The 20,064-nt window shown below is 35.4% G+C and overlaps 1 pseudogene; it reads right to left on the bottom strand.

The window, feature by feature from the left end:
• Positions 1-658: 658 nt before the first annotated feature.
• On the bottom strand, positions 659-19,635 carry LOC136127928 (akirin-1 pseudogene; annotated as a pseudogene).
• Positions 19,636-20,064: the final 429 nt, after the last annotated feature.

Raw genomic sequence — 20,064 nt, 5'->3', positions numbered from 1 at the left:
TTGTTCTAATTCCTCACCACGCATTTGTAGACTTAGGACCACAGACGTTTGCTATGTCGTCATAATCACATCTAATGTCCCTCCTAATTTATGACTCATATTCTGTGCCTGGAAACAGTCCGTGTATTTAACAATAATACCTACACATAAAACAATACACTGTTACAACTTACATGGTCACAAAACATTAATGATCTTCTGTAGACCAAGGAAATGTTTTTAACCATAATTGTCGTGCATCAAATTCACAGCCAGAATCCCCAAAATCAAAAAAATGTGCACAATACAAATAATAACAAAATACACATACACACACATACACTCTCACACACACTTCTTACAGAACTGTACTTGGGGAAACTCCATTTGTTGAGTGCCACTGAGGGCATATTTTGCTAAACTGCTGCTCCAGGTATTTTTTGGAAAGTCTATCACAGTAGGGCACAGCTGTTTTTTGGATGAGCAGAAAAGAAAGATATGCTTGTGGCAACTGGAAAGTTTTAAGGTCTTTAAAGTTGTATAAAATGGACCTGCAGAAACATTTAAGTGTTCTCAGGATGCAAAGTTGGAGCTGAAATGTGATATCAAACTAGTTGCAAAAAGTGTACAGCAGCCACCTCTTGAGGTCAAACCTGGTACCCAGATATGCAAGAAAGATTCAGGACACGTAGCTTGTTGGCCTTGTCCCATATCGTCGCGTAATCTGATCATGTGTGAATTTCACAAAAGAGTCATATTGTTCTGCTGGTTTGGTATTGAGGATTTGCTCATACTCATCCCGAATTTTATCTTCATCGTCTTTTAAGATGACGCTCACATATTATTCCAACTTGTCGGAGGGTAAAGGTGGGCTGGTCCTTCTTCATCCAAGAGGAACCTGGAGAACTAGGTGCTGTGAGCGCTGAGTGAGGCTGACTTTGCGAAGTACAAGCGTCACTCTGATTAAGAACAACTTCTAAACGTCTCCACCGCTGATAACGACTATATTGTTTTATGTTCTGAAAAATTTGCCCCGCGGTTGGAAGGCGCCGCTCGCTGGCGGGAGGGGCGGGCTGCTGCAGAGTCGGCGGTGGAGTCTGCGCCTGAAGCAGCGGCGGCAGCTCGGCGTCCGGGGGCGAGGCCCGGAGTGCGGCCGGCACAGGGGCGCAGCGCCGCCGCTTCGGAGAGCCGGGGCTCAGCAGCGCCGCCTCGAACTCCATGGGCCGCTTCCACGTCGCCCCGCACGCCGTGCCGCCGAAGGGCCAGGCACCGGGAGTCGACGCGGCTGTAACTGCGGCCCAACCTCCCGCTCCTCAGCGGAGTTCGCAAGCCAAGTCGGCTCCAGTGGCGGCTCCAGCACTGGTAGCCAAGTATAGAATTTCTTTTTCTATCAATATGGTGGGTGACTAGATATTCTGAAAAACACTCTCATCATAAAACATTTAGGTGCAGAAAAATTAATGCAAATAGGCTATAAAATTGATAGCTGAGATTAAAAAGTTGAGAAACAACCAAAATAGTAAGGACACATAGAATCTGTGGCTGCTTTGGGACATTTACTTTTGCTAAGAACTAGACTTGATTTTTATAAACTCTTCGGTGAAATTAATACAATGTCTGGGACTCTTACAAAGTGACGAGCTGGAATCGAGACCCACATATAAAGCAAGAACTCTCAAATGGCTGTAATGCCAATGAAAGGGTGATAGAAAATCTAACCTGCCAGCAAAGGAAAATGACAAGATAACTTGTCTATTTTAGGCAGATTCAGAATGGAAAAATAAAATACTCTGAGAATTTGTAACCATAGGACTTCCTCACATGGATTGTAAATTAAATTTACTCTAATTTCAAGGTCCAGAGAATCCTAAGCTGAAAAACTGAAGTGGCCCTGAGTTTATAAAACTGGAAGACATGCGACAGAAACAAATGCAAATAATCTCCCTTTAAAAAGTCTAATATGAGCACATAATAAAGTTAACCAAATGTACAAGAAATAAAGCCCCTATGAGTAAGAGTGAACAAAATAGCATATGTATATTTCTAAGAGCTCTTGATATTGGAATTACTTAATACAAAATATAAAATAATTGTTTTAAAATTGCTTCAAGAAATAAAATATAGATTTAAAAACCATAAACATAAAAAGGAATAAGAAACCATCAAAAATTATCAGCCCAATCATAAAAGAATAACAAGAACAACAAGAATAACAAGAAAAAGCAACAAAAGATTTGGAAATGAAAGAGATTATCATCAAATTTTAGAATGCATTAATGGGCTAAATAGAAGATTGCATTAAAAAGAGAATTTGTGGAGTTCTCTTACCATTTGGCAGAGTAAACCTCTAACATTCTAATTGTTCCAAAATGATATGAAGCAACTCTGGACTAATACAAAAAACCAACCACTCTGAGGGCTCCAGAGTGAACAAAAAAAAGGCAGATTTTGGAGGGAAGTTGAGACTTGAAGAAAAGTCCTGACATAGGTTAGTCCATTTTTGTGGATTTGGCCTGAGGGTGGGCCATGTTCACAGCACAGAGAAAGACAGCTGAACTTGTAATAAAAAGCGCATTGCCTGTGCTGGAGAATGAGAAGAGTGTCCTGGAAAGGAGAGAGTATAGAAGGAGAACCCTGTGTTCTGTGTACAATCACTACCTAAGTGTCTACCTGGTCTAAAAATAGCACGTGCAGGCATCCTGGCTAGAAGGTAAAAAAAAAAAAAATTATACTTAAAATTGAGTTGCTACCTGTTTCAAGTGAGATAGAGATTGCAATAGGAGCCTAATCAAGGTAATTGCTTGCTAAAAAATAGATCAAAGCTTGTCAGAACAATATAACTATATCAAGATTCTCCACCACACAATTTTCACAATGTCCAGGATAAATTCCAAATTAATTAACATAAGAAGAACCAAGAAAATGGTTCTCAAAGGAGAAGAAAATCAACTGCGATATCCCAAATGGTGGAATTATCATAAAAGAATATAAATTAACTGTGCTTAATATGGCATGTGCTTGTGATAAATTAAAGGATAGGAAATCTCAGTTGAAAAGTAGAAATTATAAAGAAGAAACAAATGGACATTTTAGAATTTAAAAATATAATAATATTTAAAATTTTCAGAACTCCCTGGATGAACTTAACGCAAGAATAGAGCTAACAAAGAAAAGTGTCAGTGAACCTGAAGATAGATGAATAGAAATTATCTAATTTGAAAAGGAGTGAGAACAATACTTTTTTAAAAGAGTTTCTAACTTTTTCCCAGGATGTAGAAAGCTGGAAAGAGCATCATCACTCCAGATAATCTACAAAGTCATTATTTTAGAACCCATCAGAAAACTGAGGTCTTAGGCAGGCAACTACCCTGATGTATAAGAAAATACAGGTTCTTATAAGAGAAGATGTTATTTGAGTCTTGACTTACCTACAGTAGCACATGAAAGGAAGATGGGGACACCATTTTGGAGAGTGAGAAGAATGAATGTAAAAATTAATCCTAAAGCAAGCTGAAGGGAAGAAATAACAAAATAAAAATCAATGAAATTGAAGACAGAAAATAAAAGATATTTAAAAAAAACCAAAAGCTGGTTCTTAGAAAATATTAAAAATTAATAAAATTCTAGAAAGAGTAACCATGAAAAAAAGAGAAGGCACAAATGATTAAATGCGAAATGAAAAAAGAATATTATTATAGATCCTACAGACGTTAAAAAGATAAGAAAATACTACAGTCAACTTTATGCTCATAAATTTAACAATTTAGATGAAATGGACAAATTCCTTAAAAGACACCAACTAACCAACCTTACTCAAGATTAAATAATGTGAATTATTCTATGTCTATTAAAGAAACCAAATTAATAAATAAAGTTTTTCAAGAAATAAATTTCCAGGACCAAATGGCTTCACTGGAAAATTCTAATTAACATTCAAAAAAGAAATATTACTGTTTCTACATTAACTTTTCCAAGAAAAGGAAGAGAGAAAACATTTTGCAATTCATTTTTATCAGGCCAAAACCCAAACCAAACAAAGACATTACAAAGAAAGATTAATAGAACAATGTCCCTCACAAACTTAGATGTAAAAAATCCTTTGCACAATATTAGCAAATCAAACCCCACAATATATAAAAGGATAATATATCATGACAAAGAGGGATATATCCTGGTAATTCAAGCCTGATATACATTTGAAAAACAAATGATGTAATTCACAATATCAGTATATTAGAGAGCAAAAAGCATATCACATTTGAAAACCAAAAATTTGTATAATTTTTTTCCAGAAATATTTCCTGGGATTTATTACTGAATCCATCTACTGATTAAGCCTTGAAATGTCTCTGTGGGAAGATTTTATTTTGGGGTTTCACTTCCTTAAAATTATTAAACTATTCTGATTTTATATTTATTTTTGTTTTAATTTTTATTGTTTCTTTCTTGGAATTTGTCAACTTTATCAACATTTAAAATTTATTGGCAAAATATGTTTATACAACCTGTATTAGTTTGCTAGGGATGCTATAACAAAGTACTGCAAACTTGGTGTCTTAGAAATTTATTGTCTCAGTTCTGGATGCTAGGAGTCTGAAATCAAGGCATTATTATGATTGGCTTCTCCTGAAGGCTGTAAGAAAAAAAATCTGTTTCATGCCTCTCTAGTAGCTTCTGGTAGCTCAGTTTTTCCTTGTAAGTGGCATTCTCTCTGTTTCTTCACATTATTTTCCCTCTGTGAATGTCTGTCTCTATGCCCAAACTTCCCCTTTATATTAGGACACCAGTCATACTCTATTAGGTCTCTCCCTAATAACCTCATCTTAACTTGACTATACCTGCAAAGAGGACTTCAGCATATGAAGTTTGGGGGACACAGTTCAATCCATAACAGTATTACTTTTTAATATCTGTAGAATTAATATCTGTAATTATCCTCAATAATTAGTGGGTTTTTTTTTTTTTTTTTTTGCGGTACGCGGGCCTCTCACTGTTGTGGCCTCTCCCGCCTTGGAGCACAGGCTCCGGACGCGCAGGCTCAGCGGCCATGGCTCACGGGCCCAGCCGCTCCGCGGCATGTGGGATCTTCCCAGACCAGGGCACGAACCCGTATCTCCTGCATCGGCAGGTGGACTCTCAACCACTGCGCCACCAGGGAAGCCCAATAATTAGTTTTTAATATTTGTAGAATGTACAGTTATACCTTTTTTATTCCTAAAGTGTTTTTTTATGTTTTACATTTACATTTTACATTTATATTATTTATATTGTCAGAGGTTTTTCAGTTTTATTAATCTTTTCAGAGAATCATATTTTGACTTTGTTTATACCCTTTCTTGGATATTTGTTTTCTAAGTTACTCATCTCTGCTTGTGTCTTATGTATAATTTGCTTTTCTTTCTCTATCTTCTTGGTTAGATTCTTGAGATTTTTACATTTTATTCTTCATCACTAGTTGTCTTTGAAGGTTATAAATTTGCCTCTGACCACAGCCTGAGCTTCATCCCTCAAAAATTTCACAAAAATTTTACTTGAAAAATTGTGGGGACTTCCCTGGCAGTCCAGTGGTTAAGACTTTGCCTTCCAATGCAGGGGGTGCAGGTTTGATCCCTGGTTGGGAAGCTAAGGTCCCACATGCTTCAAGGTCAAAAAACCAAAACATAAAACAGAAGCAATATTGTAACAACTTCAATAAAGACTTTAAAAATGGTCCACATTAAAAAGAAAATCTTTAAAAAAAAAGAAAAATTGTGAAGATGGAGATAAACTAAAAGAATAATATAAGAAGTAGAGGTATCCTTTTTTTTTTTTTTTTTTTTTTTTATGCGTTACGCGGGCCTCTCACTGTTGTGGCCTCTCCCGTTGCGGAGGACAGGCTCCGGACGCGCAGGCTCAGCGGCCATGGCTCACGGGCCCAGCCGCTCCGCGGCATGTGGGATCTTCCCAGACCGGGGCACGAACCCGTGTCCCCTGCATCGGCAGGCGGACTCTCAACCACTGCGCCACCAGGGAAGCCCTAGAGGTATCCTTTTACAAATTGTTAACTTTTTGTCTTATTTGTCCTCTCTTTCTCATCAGTAGGTAGTTCTATTATTTTCTGAACTATTTGAAAATAATTTAAAATTTTATGACAGTACTCTGAAAAAAATTAAAGCTATGTTCCTCTAATAATAAGAATATTTTCCTATTTAACTGAAACATCATCATATCCATGAAATAACTTTTAAAATTTATTTATGTAATAGTATTGTTGAATATAATATTATTTTTTTAATTCCCTAAGGGTCCAAACATATTTATTATGCTTGTTTTAATTTTTTTACTCTAAAACCCTATCTTTTTTCACACACCTGCATACATTGGAAAGTGGTAAAATGTGATTTAAATTATTTCCTAATTCTTTCTTGTCATGTTTTCTTTGACCCAGTTGATTATTTAGAAGTGCATTTCTTAATATCCAAACTTATGAGGAATTAAAAGTTATCTAACTTTGCACTTGGCCAGAGAACATATTCAAGATGATTTCAGTACTTTAGTTTTTATTGATACTTGGTTTTGGTGAGGCATGTGCTCAGATCTGATCAATATTTAATGTTCACTTGAGAATTTTGTTTGGCAAGAATTTCTGTTCTGCAAAAAATTTTGTTCTGTAGTTGTTACCAGTAGTGTTCTATATTATGTTGGTTAGATGAAGTTTGTTAATAGTACTTTTCAAATCTTTTATATGTTTACTACTATTTGTCTGGTTATCCTTTCAATTATTGAGAAACATGGGTTAAAAATATCTTGTGTAATTGTGGAATTATTTATGCCATTTTTTTTTAAGTTCTATTTTGTTACTTTATATGTTTTGAGGCTTTGCTATTAGTTGCATACAAATTTATGGATATTACATATATTTGGTGAATTAAATTTTTATATTAATAAAATTTATTTTTAGGACTTTATATTAGTACACTGTTCACTGATACTAATATAGCTATTTCTGCTTTCATTTGGTTAGTTTATACATGGTATATGTTTTTCTATCTTTTTATTCTCAAATTTTAAATCCATGCATTTTATATATCTTGTGGAAACTATGTTTCATTAATTGTTAATAAAGTTTTATTAACATGTTTGCATTTTAATTAGAATATATAGAATTTTATATTTAGCAGAATAATTGGTATTTAATATCTAAATTTGCCAATGTACAATTTTATGAATTTTTCCCACCTGTGCTGTGTTCCATTTTCTCACCTTTCTTAACTTATTTCAAATTGATTATTATTCTAGTTTTCTTCTAGCAGCCAAGTAATTGTATGTGCTTTTACTATATGTACAAATTACAGTATGCATTCTTGAATTTTCATATGTGAGTTAGTACTTTTATCTCTTCCTGGGCAGCTCAAGAATTTTAAACATGTTTAATATATTTAGTCCCACTGAATTTGCAACTTACTTCTTATAGATGATTAAAGAGTTCTCAATCTTATTAATATTTTTGGAAATGCAGATTAAAACTATAATATGATAACTCTACATACTTACAAGTTTGACCAACATTTAAAAAGTCTTATAGAGGATATAGAGCTCTTCAAATTTTCATACATTGCTGAATTGGTGTGCAAATTTGTACAATCACTTTGTAGAAGAGTCTGCTAAACAGTGAACACAAGTGTTCATAGACGTAACGTTTGGAATACTTTAATACTGGTGACAACCCAAATGACTGTCAATATTACATTGAATAAATAGTGATATATTTGTATAATGACATCTTTTAAAGATGTGCAAAGTAATAATCTAGTGCTATGTGTAAAACAAGATAGATGAATCATTCAAACATAATGTTGAGCTAAAGAAGCAAACCACAAAACATTTATAAAAAGTTCAAAAATAGGCGAAATATTTATGACATCCCTAAAAGGAAGTTTTTTTCTCTAAGTGGGATGGAATATAAACAGTTTTGTTGAGCATCTTAAAACATGGCAAGAAAGTCAACATACCTATTTTCAGAGAATTTGGGAAATATAGTTTGCAACTTCTCAACCCTGAAGTCACAAAGCAGAGTACATAAAGTTGCCTTTCAGTCAATAATCAGTCCACCAGAAACTTTTTTGTTTATTTTTTTCAGATGATTCTATTTCCCAGTCACATAGTTACAGAGGCTATCTTTAAAACTTCTCCATCTCATCGTTTATAGTAAATGAACTTTTCTTACTCACTAAACAGATTTTAATTTAAAAATATTTAGAGGTACCGATTATGGCAAAAACAAAAACAAACCACACTATGCTATGTACTGGGCAAGAAGGATTGTAAAGATAAATAAGATATTGGTTGAAAATGACATTTTAAATTTTAATTCATTCCATAGATTAATCCAAATAGCACGACTCACCCCCTATAAAAAGCAGCAATGTGGTAACAAACATATATCTTAAACTTTTATGTTTTACTTATTCTTTTAAATAAAAAAATATTGTACTTCATAAAATGCTTTTTGAATCCATCATTCTGAGTCTAAAATATGAACACTTTAAATTAAACATACTTTGATACCAGGCAGTGTATTTTAAAATGTTTTCTTAATAGTAATGTAATTTCCACACACAATTTATAAATACTTAGGGATTGTGACACTGACTTTTTTTCATTTGCATTGCTCAAGCATTATGCATTATTCTTTATAGACCCTTCTGTTCTTATCACTGAGGTTGCTTCCTTTCAGGAATATGTAATAGGAAATATCATTGTGACTTTAGTTTGCATGAGATTCCAAAAAGTTCTACACACAAGCACATTCAGTTAGTGAAGAGACTTTTTTATAAATCAGAACTTAGAGTCAATTAGACATACTAATTTACTTGAGTTTAGTGTTACTAAATTAAACTTACTGTTCTTGGCAGTAGGGAATACACAGGGATAGGATATGAGATAAATACATAAAAATGGTATATAAATTTCATTAGAAATGTGTTAATCAGTTGTTGTATTGGTCCACTAAAGAGTGAGATTCTACTCATGTGTGAGAAGAGGAAAGATTGTTTAGATCCACTGGTGTGATCAGCGATGGCTGCGAACTTGGAGCATGCCAGCTGCGCTTCACTTAGACATTGTCATAAAATATGAGCGTAGGAAAAATGCTCAAAGAGTTTTAATTTTATTGAAATCACATAGCAGACAAAAGAAAAGGAAACAAACAAACAAAAAAAACCATAGGCTGATTTGCTACTATAGATTTTTTTCCCATTCACCAGTATGGAAATTTCTTTTATTCATTAATATTTATCTTTGAGGCATATGTATAAGATATTGCTTCAGCTTTTAAAATTTTAGTTAGCATGTTATGAATAAAGTATTTGCCCTATCTGCAATTTTTTCCTGTACTGTATCTCTAATAGGATAACTAATTTGAATATTTTTCTTAACTCAAGGGTCCCTTTTATAGTATGATTTAAAATCCCTTACAAGTTACTTCATAATTTCCAGCTCTTTCATGTTGTAAGTGTACTTTATCCTGCTCTTCTTTCTGCTTGCTTCTTAGACTTATGCAGAACATGAGTTAACCCATATTTTAATAATCTCCTCTCTTAAGGATTTCATGTAAAAGAGCAACTTTAACTTAGTAATCTAAAATGATACCACTAAATGGAAAACTTTAAAGACTTTATAGTGATTAATACCTAGTTATAAGCAAAAACAATGACAAACTATACTGGAATATCTGATTTTTTTAAGTCTAAAAATTTCAACAATAAAAATATTAATTATAGAAATATATATTGCTTTTTGAATGTGAAACAGTTCAGAATCTGAAATACTTTTACATTCTTTTTTTCATTTGAAGTTTATAAGTTAAAAATGCTTACAGTTTTGTTGCTTCCAACTTTATATTTGTTCCTTTCCATATTTTAAAAAAGTGAGCTAAGCTCAGGTTTGTTAAATGGTCTTTCTGATGAAATTGAGGAAAACAGAATTTCTAGTGATTAGCTTACAATATTATGCCAGAGGACAGTTGTTCTGCCCTTCTTTATGAGGTAAATTAAGATCTCTGCTGGAATGACCTCAGATGTTTGTCCTTCTTGCAAAAAGGTGATGCTGAAATTCATTTGAGGGCTTTTATACTTTATATCTATGACAATTATTAATAGACCTCAGTGTGTACTGGTTCTGAAAGAGAGAGAGTATGAGAAGTGGGTGAGAACCTAGGAATGTAGGGAAAACTATGGAACGTCTGTGAGTGAAGACAGAGAAACGTGCTGCGTAGGAGTAGCTCCAAAGTAAGTTAAGATGCTGATGGAGAAGGAAGGAAATAATGAGCTAACTTCATTTATGAACTTCATTATTTTTAGCAACTGTATAACTTTTTTAGATGCTCAATCTTTAATATTCTTCTCTAATTACTAGAATATAAACCTACAGAAAAACCTCAAATATTTGGTATAGATAGATAAGACAGAGCAGAGCTTATTAAAAGAGAGTGGTGTGGGGTTACAGTGACTTGTTTGAAGATAGTGCTGAAATCTGACGTGGAGAACCTTAGAGGTGGATAGAAAGATGGAGGAAGAGGCATAGATTTTTAGTGGAAGATAATTTTCAAGTGGATGAATTTTGAGTTCAGCTGAGAGATTAAAAGAAAAGATACTAGTTTATCTGCCACAATCAAATGTGCTTCAACAAATTCTAATTGAAAAAACTCATTTCACTTTCCAGATTATCAGGAATAATTTCAACCAGGAATGATAGTATATAATATCCATTTTTCATGACTTCAGAGTTCTGTGCTAAATGGACAACTTGCTTACTGTGGTGATCCCTATTTGATACTCACCCAACATACCATAAACTTTTACTTATAACTTGTCTAAATACTTGGAGGTTTATAGCTTCTTTTAAATTCCCTCCTTTTGGGCCAGTGTTCGATGAGACTGTAATCTTTTTTTTTTCCCCTAATGGGTTTTTCATGACAATTTATCTACATATTCCACATCACTTCATTTTCATGTGCTTGTCTGGAATCTACATAGCATTGATTACAACTGAACTATCAAAATAATTAGGATTAGACCAATTTTTAACTTTCTGCAGTGTGCCCCCCTCAGTTGCCTATAAACCTTGTCAAATGTTCAAAGGCATTATCATCTATCAGTTGATAAGACAATGTTGAATCTACAGAGATTTATATCAAGTAGAATATGTGTAGTTGTATTATTTTTAATTAACTAATTAATTGATTAATTAATTTTGGCTGCATTGGGTTTTCATTGCTGCGCTTGTGCTTTCTTTAGTTGTGGTGAGTGGGGGCTACTCTCCTTTGTGGTGTGCGGGCTTCTCATTGCGGTGCCTTCTCTTTGTTGCAGAGCATGGGCTCTAGGTGTGTGGGCTTCAGTAGTTGTGACATGTGGGCTCAGTAGTTGTGTCTTGTGGGCTCTAGAGCACAGGCTCAGTAGTTGTGGTGCACGGTCTTAGTTGCTCCACAGCATGTGGGAACTTCCCGGACCAGGGTTCGAACCTGTGTCCCCTACGCTGGCAGGCGGATTCTTAACCACTGCGCCACCAGGGGAGTCCCTGGTAGCTGTATTCTTATTTTCACTTTTTCCTTTCCCCAAGCATTATAACACTATGCATATTTACATGCAAATTCTGAATCATTAGCAAACACTTTTGTGAACTGTATACACTAACGTTAAACCTTTTCTTAGGAGAAGAACTATGCGTTTACATAATGAAACTAATCCTGATAATAGAAATTTAAAAATGAATTCTTAAGTAATATTTAAATAGATGAATCTGATCATAGCAGTTAGAAATTTCTCTATTAATTTAGACTAGTACTTTTTTATGCTTCTCAAAAAAAGTTTATCTTCTCTTTTCATTTTTTTTTATCAGTGAGTTGCCTATTAAATTCTTGAATTCTTGCCATAGAAATTTCATGGACGTCTGTGGAAACTATGAAGGGAGATGAATTATTTTATAATAAAAATGATGAGTTCAATGATACATTTGTTTAAGCTAACAAACATAGAGTGGCTTCTTGATATGCTGTAATATGGTGTGATGACACTTCATGTTGTATATATATGTGTGGATGTGTGTGTTGAGAGTGGTGGGGAAAGGGTGAGAGCAACCGCTTCCACAAACCATTCCTATCCAGAAATTTTCAGAAGCTTCAGTGTTTCATCAATTTACTTGTAAAACATCTGTAATATTTCTGTTTCCCAGACTTGTGGGGGTGGAGTCATCAGCGGCATCTTCTACTATGATTTCAAAATGATACAATGTAGTAACCATTTCAGTGATACTGTTTTCTCTATAAATGCCATCCACATTCTTTCTCTTCCTTTTCTGAGTCTCTCTCTATTTCTGTTTTGTATTAATTTTCATTTAAAATTTTAATATAGCTCTTTTTAAAATAAGTGTTGACTAATATTTGCTTACGGTGAACGCTAGTCACGTAAAGTCTTTCAAGCATTGTATACATGTATTAATGTATATAAACAACATAATTATGGTAATTAGTAAGCTGCATTTTATCTTAGAATGTTTCTCAGTCAAGAATCCTGTCATTTAAAAAGGCTATGTTCATTTATTTATTTATCTTCTAATGCCATTGTATTTAAATTTCCCATTCTAATATGCTTGCTTTAGACTGGACTTCTAAGGAGGCAGAAGAACAAGGGGTATGGAATTAAGGAACAATATGAAGGCAGGGAATTGAAAAAGTAAAAATTCCAGAGAGAGGCTGAGCAAACAAGAAAAGAAATCAAACAAGGAAAGAAGTATTCCCTAGGGGAAATGTGGAAGATAGGACAATCATCGATTATAATTACGTCACTCTGAGAATGTGTAAAGCACATGTGCCATCTGTCACTCTGCTCAAGCCATCACATCAGTGATCTGATAGGTACTGCTGTTTCCTCAGAGGGGTTTCTTTTAATAACTCATGATGAAAGAATATGGCGGGATATTCCGAGGAAAAGAATGGATATTTGGGGGAAAATTGTATCAGTGGAGAATATGGTCTCCAGCATCCCAGATCCCCGCGGTTTGATTCACCTCTCCGTAAGGAGCAAGTAGAATTTGGTTGTGTCCCATGCTAGTTTGGTTACATCCACCTGATAATTTGAGTTCAGGCAAATAATACCATTGAAGGGATATATATATGTATAAAATGTATGATTTTTGAAATACTTTTATAAGGACATTATTACCAAAAATGACTTTGCTAAATCTGATTTTTAAATGTGACTAAGTTTTATTTGTGTTAGGAACTGTAACTGATAATAATCAATAGGTAACACACATTGTCTGAGTAATGAAACATTTTAATGAGTGAACTAGGTCCCTATGTTTTGGTTAATATGCTCTTGAGAAGGTCCTTATTGTTGACAGTACAATTAAATTTTTTTTAGAAAAGCATTTAACGTAAAATGTTCATGGTAGGCATGAAAGAACGCTCTTTCGTTTTTCACATCCTTGTCTTTGTATATTTTGCTTCTAGTCATCTGAAATTACTTTTTAATAGGATGCTTATATTGCTTATCTCTTACTTTCTCAGTGAAATTTTTCCCAATAGTTTTTAAAAACTATTGAGTTTTTAAAAACTCATTCAGAGAGGGTCCTTCTGTGAAAATCAAGGGAAAAGAGATACTTTAACTAGAATGACTGACCCAGAAACTGCACCTTAACTTTCTGCTAAAGACTGTTTAACCACTAAGTCCACAATGAGCAGAAGTTTTGTGAATACCTCTGTTCTGAACACTTGTGAATGTTCAGAAGGTTTTGGCCCTTTCTTTTTTTTAAACTGCTTGGTGAGTCTGATATCCTTATGGTAAGTTTATAGGGACCATGACAGTCTCCTTGTTGCATATCCCATTTTTTTCCCCCATACTTTCTCATTCAACCTCTAACTTACAGCATCCAAAGTAACCTTGACCATGCCTGTATGCCATTTAGTGCTCTATGTTTGCTGTTGCTTATCCGGTGTGTGTGTGCATGTTTGTGTATTTATGTATGTGACATACATAAATTCTAAAACTCTGAATTATTTTTGTAGTAGTTAACATTTTAAGATGCTGAGGTTTCTTCTCTCCACACTCCCTATAACTCATTATTTTTCATCTACTCTTCTTTTGGCAGTGATAGCATTCCGTAAGCTCCATTATGAGTTTGAAGTTGATATAGTTTAAGAAAAATAATTCAGTTGAAAAATTCATAATAAGGAGCCCAGTAGTGCAAGTTGAATACAAGCCTTGATTTCCAAGATCCAAAATAACTCTGAAAACTAATTTTTTTTTGTCTGCAAAACCTGACCTAATTTGGCTTCAAATTTTGACTTCAAAGAATGACATTGGTTTATTTATAGTCTTTACTTATCTTTCTCAGTCTGAATACCCATACAGTTTTCTATAGCATTTTTAGTGTGTTGGATCTTGGGATGCTGTCCCAGATTCTGCTAGGGTGCTGCTTAATAGGCAGTAAATGCATTTTATTACCTTTTTAGTATTTAGAAAAAATACAGCATTTGAAAACCCATCTGACCTCAAGAAGTTCAAATAAAGAACTGTGGACTGAAAAACTCTGGTGAGAAAAATCAGCAATATATTTTTAAATTGAGTATTTAGTTGAAATGACTTTAATGCCTCAATGGAGTCATCAGAACTATTACTTCAGTGCTTTTCTTTCCATCTCATTTCATAATAGGTAACATCTTAGCAGTGTGGAGAAATCCCTTGCCTAGTGGAGAGAAAGGAGATGGGGTAGAACATTATAATAAAAATAATAATCTATAGAACAGTGATCTAGAGAACAGATTATTTTCTCCTTGTTTTTCTTTCTCTTCCTTTATCCCAACATTTTACATTTTACTATGGAAAGAATGCCCATGAAAACAACACTGTATCAGATTTAATGTTGTATTGCAGTTTGTATTGAAAAAATTAAAATATAAGAAAACAAAAACATATTTGATATGTAGATTGATTAAATTAAATACAACAAACATTTAAAAACACTAAATGGACCTTTTCTTCAAAAAAGAGCCTGTGTCTGCATGAAATTTTGCATGCATTAAGAAGAAAGTCAGTCTCATTGAATCCCTCCAAGTAATCTATGAAGAACCTTGGTCCTAAAATATGCCTGAGATTGTGCAAAGGATTGATGCAGGTTCTGCACCATGGTTCTGGTCATTGAAATATTCCAAGTCTAATAGAGGATACAGACAATTAGACGAATTACACAGTGTGATACAACAATTCTTATAATTAGCATAAGTACAAAGTGATATTGTACCACAAAGGAAGAAATAACTGATACTTTACAAGGAGGTTTTTGTGGAGATGACATTTTATTGAACAATCACAAGAGGGATATTGTAAAGAAATATGAGGGAGGAAGCTTGGAGGAGTCTGAGAATAGCTGAACTAAAAAGCATTGTGTACTCTTTCCAAAGACAATGTTCTAAATTCAGTGACTATTTTCAGAAATAAAACAGAACAAAATTTTAGTTTCTCAGTCTGGTTTTCCAGAATCCATTCATTTGTTCAGTAAATATTTGCTGAATATCTTTCCTGTTCTCTGCTAGGTCTTAGAATGTGCTCGGTCTTAGAATGTGGAGCAAAGTGACACAGTGTTTGTTGCTAAGGAGTTCATTGTCCCATTAGAGAGACAGCCAAATAAACAGTCAATTGCAGCATGACTTACAGGGACTGGGCACTGTGGTGACATTTTGGCTACTGAGCAATGCCAAGTCATCTCCTAAATTTCCACTGAAATAGCCCTGAATGTAGATACACAAATCTGGGCAACAATGCTACAAACTAAAGAGAGGAACTAAGTTGGTGTCTGGAGAGATTTACAGATACCTCTGTACTATACCTGCTCTGCCTTCTGACCCAGAACATCCCAAATTGCTGTCTCTAAATCTGGAACTCAAGGATGTTGTCAGGTAGAATTGCACTGGAACTGTCAGAGCTGGCCAGAATCAGGCTCATTTCTTAAAACTATTTCTCTCACATTTTTTTTTTTAGACACGCCATGCGGCTTGCGGGATCTTAGTTCCCCAGCGAACCCGTGCCCCTTGCAGTGAAATTGCAGAGTACTAACCACTGGACCACCAGGGAATTGCCTACATTTTCTTATTCTATATTGGTTTTAAGACTGTAACTCCTAGGATTCAATATGTATCAGTGTTCTTAGTGGCAAGCAAGAGAAACTAATTCTTTTGTCTTAGGCAAAGAATTTATTAGAAGCATAGTGTATAGAATTTCCTAGAAGGCTGAGAAACTCGGTGAGGAGGTAACAGTGCTCCAAGCCATGGGACATTAAAGCTTGTACCCCTGAAAATAATGGAATGGGGCAATGGACCCCATCACTAGCATCACTAACACTGCAGCCAACATTGAAACTCGTATAACAGCCAGAGAGTGTTCTCTGTCTCATTGTCTCTTTATCATGGCAACAGCAACCTTTCCAAAGTCCAGAGTAAATGCATATGATTGATGGGTTCTGAGACACAGACCTGCGCCCCAGCTACAAAGGAGGCTGAGTGAGGTAGTCAGGGTCTAGTCTAGTTATAAGACCAAGAAACCATTTAGTCTTACAAATATATTGGATCTGTAATGCAGGGTTGGAAGAGCTGAGTAGCCAAACGGAAGACAGTGAGCCCATCCAGAAATTAAGAAACAAAAGGAAGCTAGTAACACTCCTGGGGCTAGAGGAAAAATGGGTGTTACCAGAGCTCAGAAGAGAGGGAGATTTGATTGGAACTAAAAATAAATTAAGGAATGCCTGGAGAAAGTTGAGACCCTGAGGGATAAATTGTCCCAGGAGACTGAGCTATGGATGAGATGTGACAGATATGCTGCCTGAGACAGAATAATAGAGACACAATTACCCTGCCCAGCTTCTGCATGCCTTCCAAGTTCCAAACATCCATCAATGCCTTCCATTGGCCTAACCTCTCCAGAAGTTTGTTGTAGTTTCTTGTGATACAGAGCTAGCTGAGCAGAGAAAGGAAGGAAATGGATCTGAGAGAAATCGGGCAAGACATCTGAACACTGGGAGAGCAAGTAGCTGAAACTGTCAACTTCAGTAGAAGTTCTGAACTCTTCCTCTCACCAGGATTCAAAACGTGACGAATTTTCCATTTTAAAGAGGGGCTTTAGGTGCCAGGCAAAAAAAAAAATGTATATTCACTGCACTAACCACCAGGAACAGAAATAGGTGTTAATATAATGGCAGCACCTCCTAGGAGGAAAAGTCTACACAGAGAGAACATTGTCGACAAGCAAAAAGTTAAGAGTGTGTGGATTACATGCAGCAGTGTTTTGGGATACGTAGTCCTCCATTCATACAGAACTGAATTACAGACTGCATCTGACTTACTAGCTTGGTTTAAGAATTCCACAGTCAGAAGTTGTTTATTGAGCATTATATTTCCATTCAGGGATTCACACTGAGAGTGGAAACTGCCAAGACGGAAGTGGACAGTGAGGGGGCCAGGGAATCCTTATCTTACTGATATCATTCTCTGCACCTCATTGCAGAATTAATAAAGCAAGAAAAACAATCACAATTCTGTAGTACTAGGGAAAAGAAGAATTTCCCCAGAGGATTCAAAGGAAGCACAAACCTCTGAAGATGATTTTTTACCAAAAATGTTCTAACCTTTGCCAAATCCAAATATTACCTTCAGTTACTGAAACTTTCTATATTTGAAGTTGTTGACCATCCCTTTCTTCTTGAAACTCTACTGATACCGTGCCATTTATTCCTCATATTTTCCTATTTTTTTTTTTGCTCTGGTACTTAATTCTTAGTGTTCTTCAGATTTATTTTTTTCTGCTCATTGCCCTTCTCACGTGACATGCAATTGTTGAAAGATATAATTTACTCTCATTTTTTTTTTTTTTTTTGCGGTACGTTGGCCTCTCACTGTTGTGGCCTCTCCCGTTGCGGAGCACAGGCTCCGCACGCACAGGCTCAGCGGCCATGGCTTATGGGCTCCGCGACATGTGGGATCTTCCGGGACCGGGGCACAAACCCACGTCCCCTGCATTGGCAGGCGGACTCTCAACCACTGCGCCACCAGGGAAGCCCTACTTTCATTTTTAATGTTCACAAATACTTAGGTGACTTCCAAATTTATGTAGTACCAAGTTTTTCACCTGCTGTTCTGAAGGTCTAAATTCATAAGAACATGTTTAACATCACTAATTCTGTCCCAAATTAAACACTTTCTCTTTTCTAAAACTGGCTTTTCATGTGCTCCTTTATTCAGTTGGGGATCCCATTATCTTCCATTCACTCTATCAACCTAGAATCACTCATTCCCAAATCCAATCATTTGTAAACTCCTACCCACTTAATCTTGTTCAAATATCTTTTCCTGTCCAATCCTACTCCTGTTATCCTAGTCCAGGCCTTTAACAACTCTTACTGGGTAATTTTTATAGACAACTAACTGGACCTCCTGCCCCTAGGCTCATTTCCTCAAATATATTCACACTTATCAGAAATCTGAAAAAATGCAATGTCATCCTTACTTTCTTAAAGCCCTTTAATGGTTACTTATAACATACCAGATAAAACCCCTTTCATTCAAATTCCTCATTAACCTTAACTCTCCAGCTCATCTACTGACACTTGCTATTTCATTCCTCTTCTGTCTTTCTGAAATTGAGTCTACTCTCCTTCCTGCCTCATGTTGTTTCATCATTTAGGAAAGAATATCCCTATCCCATTCCAATAGACTTTATCTGGCAAACTCCTATTCAGTCTTAAAGGCTCAGTTCAGGATGACAGTTTTCAGTAATTCTTTCAGACTAGGTCAAACTGAATTAAAAGCTTCCACCATTTCCCCCACCCACAGAACACTAAGCATAATTATAAGCCAACAGATTGTGAGCTCCGGAAGGACAGGACATATTTCATTCATCTTTATATTTGCAAATCCTATCAGAGACTAGTGCATACTGAAATTTTGAGTCTGAATACCTGCATTTGTGTTCTTCTTCTGATATTTATCAGCTAAGTGACATTAAGAAAAATAACATTTACCTCTTATAACCTCACTTTTCTTATCTATCAAATGGTTTAATAATAATATGTACTTAACTTTTGTGGTTGTTATGAGGTTCAAATGAGATGTTTATAGGTATATGTCATAAAGGGAATGTCAAAATAAAGCCAGTCACACAAAGTTTTGGTTTTCCAGTGCATGTAAAAGTTATGTTTACACTGTACTGTCGTCTATCGTGTGCAATAGCGTTATGTCTAAAAAAACCAATGTATCTACCTTAATTAAAAAATACCTTAGTGCTAAAGAGTGCTGTCATCTGAATCTTCAGGGAGTCATAATCTTTTTGCTGGCTGCTGACTGGTCAGGGCGGTGGTTGCTGAAGGTGGCGGAAGTGGCTGTGGCTACTTCTTAAAACAAGACAGCAATGAGATTTGTAGCATCAGTTGACTCTCCCTTTCACGAAGGATCTCTCTGTAACATGTAATGCTATTTGGTAGCATTTTACCCACAATAGAACGTCTTTTAAAATTGGAGTCAATCATTTCAAACCCTGCTTCCACTTTATCAACTAAGTTTATATAATATTCTTCATCCTGTATTGTCATTTCAGCAATATTCACAGCAGCTTCACCAGAAGTAGATTCCATTTCAAGAAACCACTTTGTTTGTTCATCCATAAAAAGTGCCTCCTCATCTGTTAGTTTTATCATAAGACTGTATCAATTCAGTCACATCTTCAGGCTCCACGTCTAATTCTAGTTCTCTTGCTTTTCCCACCACATCTGCAGTTACTTCCTCCACTGAAGTGTTGAACCCTTCAAAGTCATCCACGTGCATTGGTTTCAACTTCTTCCAAGTTCCTGTTAATGTTGATATTTTTGAACTCGTCCAATGAATCACAAATGTTCTTAATGGCATCTAGAATGGTGAATCCTTTCCAGAAGGTTTTCAATTTATTTTGCCAGATCCATCAGAGGAATCATTAGCTATGGCAGCTATAGCCTTATGAAATGTATTTATTAAGTAATAAGGCTTGAAAGTAGAAATGACTTCTTGATCTGTGGGCTGCAGAATGG

Source organism: Phocoena phocoena, chromosome 9 (genome assembly GCF_963924675.1).
Source record: "Phocoena phocoena chromosome 9, mPhoPho1.1, whole genome shotgun sequence".
Classification (NCBI taxonomy): domain Eukaryota; kingdom Metazoa; phylum Chordata; class Mammalia; order Artiodactyla; family Phocoenidae; genus Phocoena; species Phocoena phocoena.
This window is presented reverse-complemented; position numbering and strand designations above follow the sequence as displayed.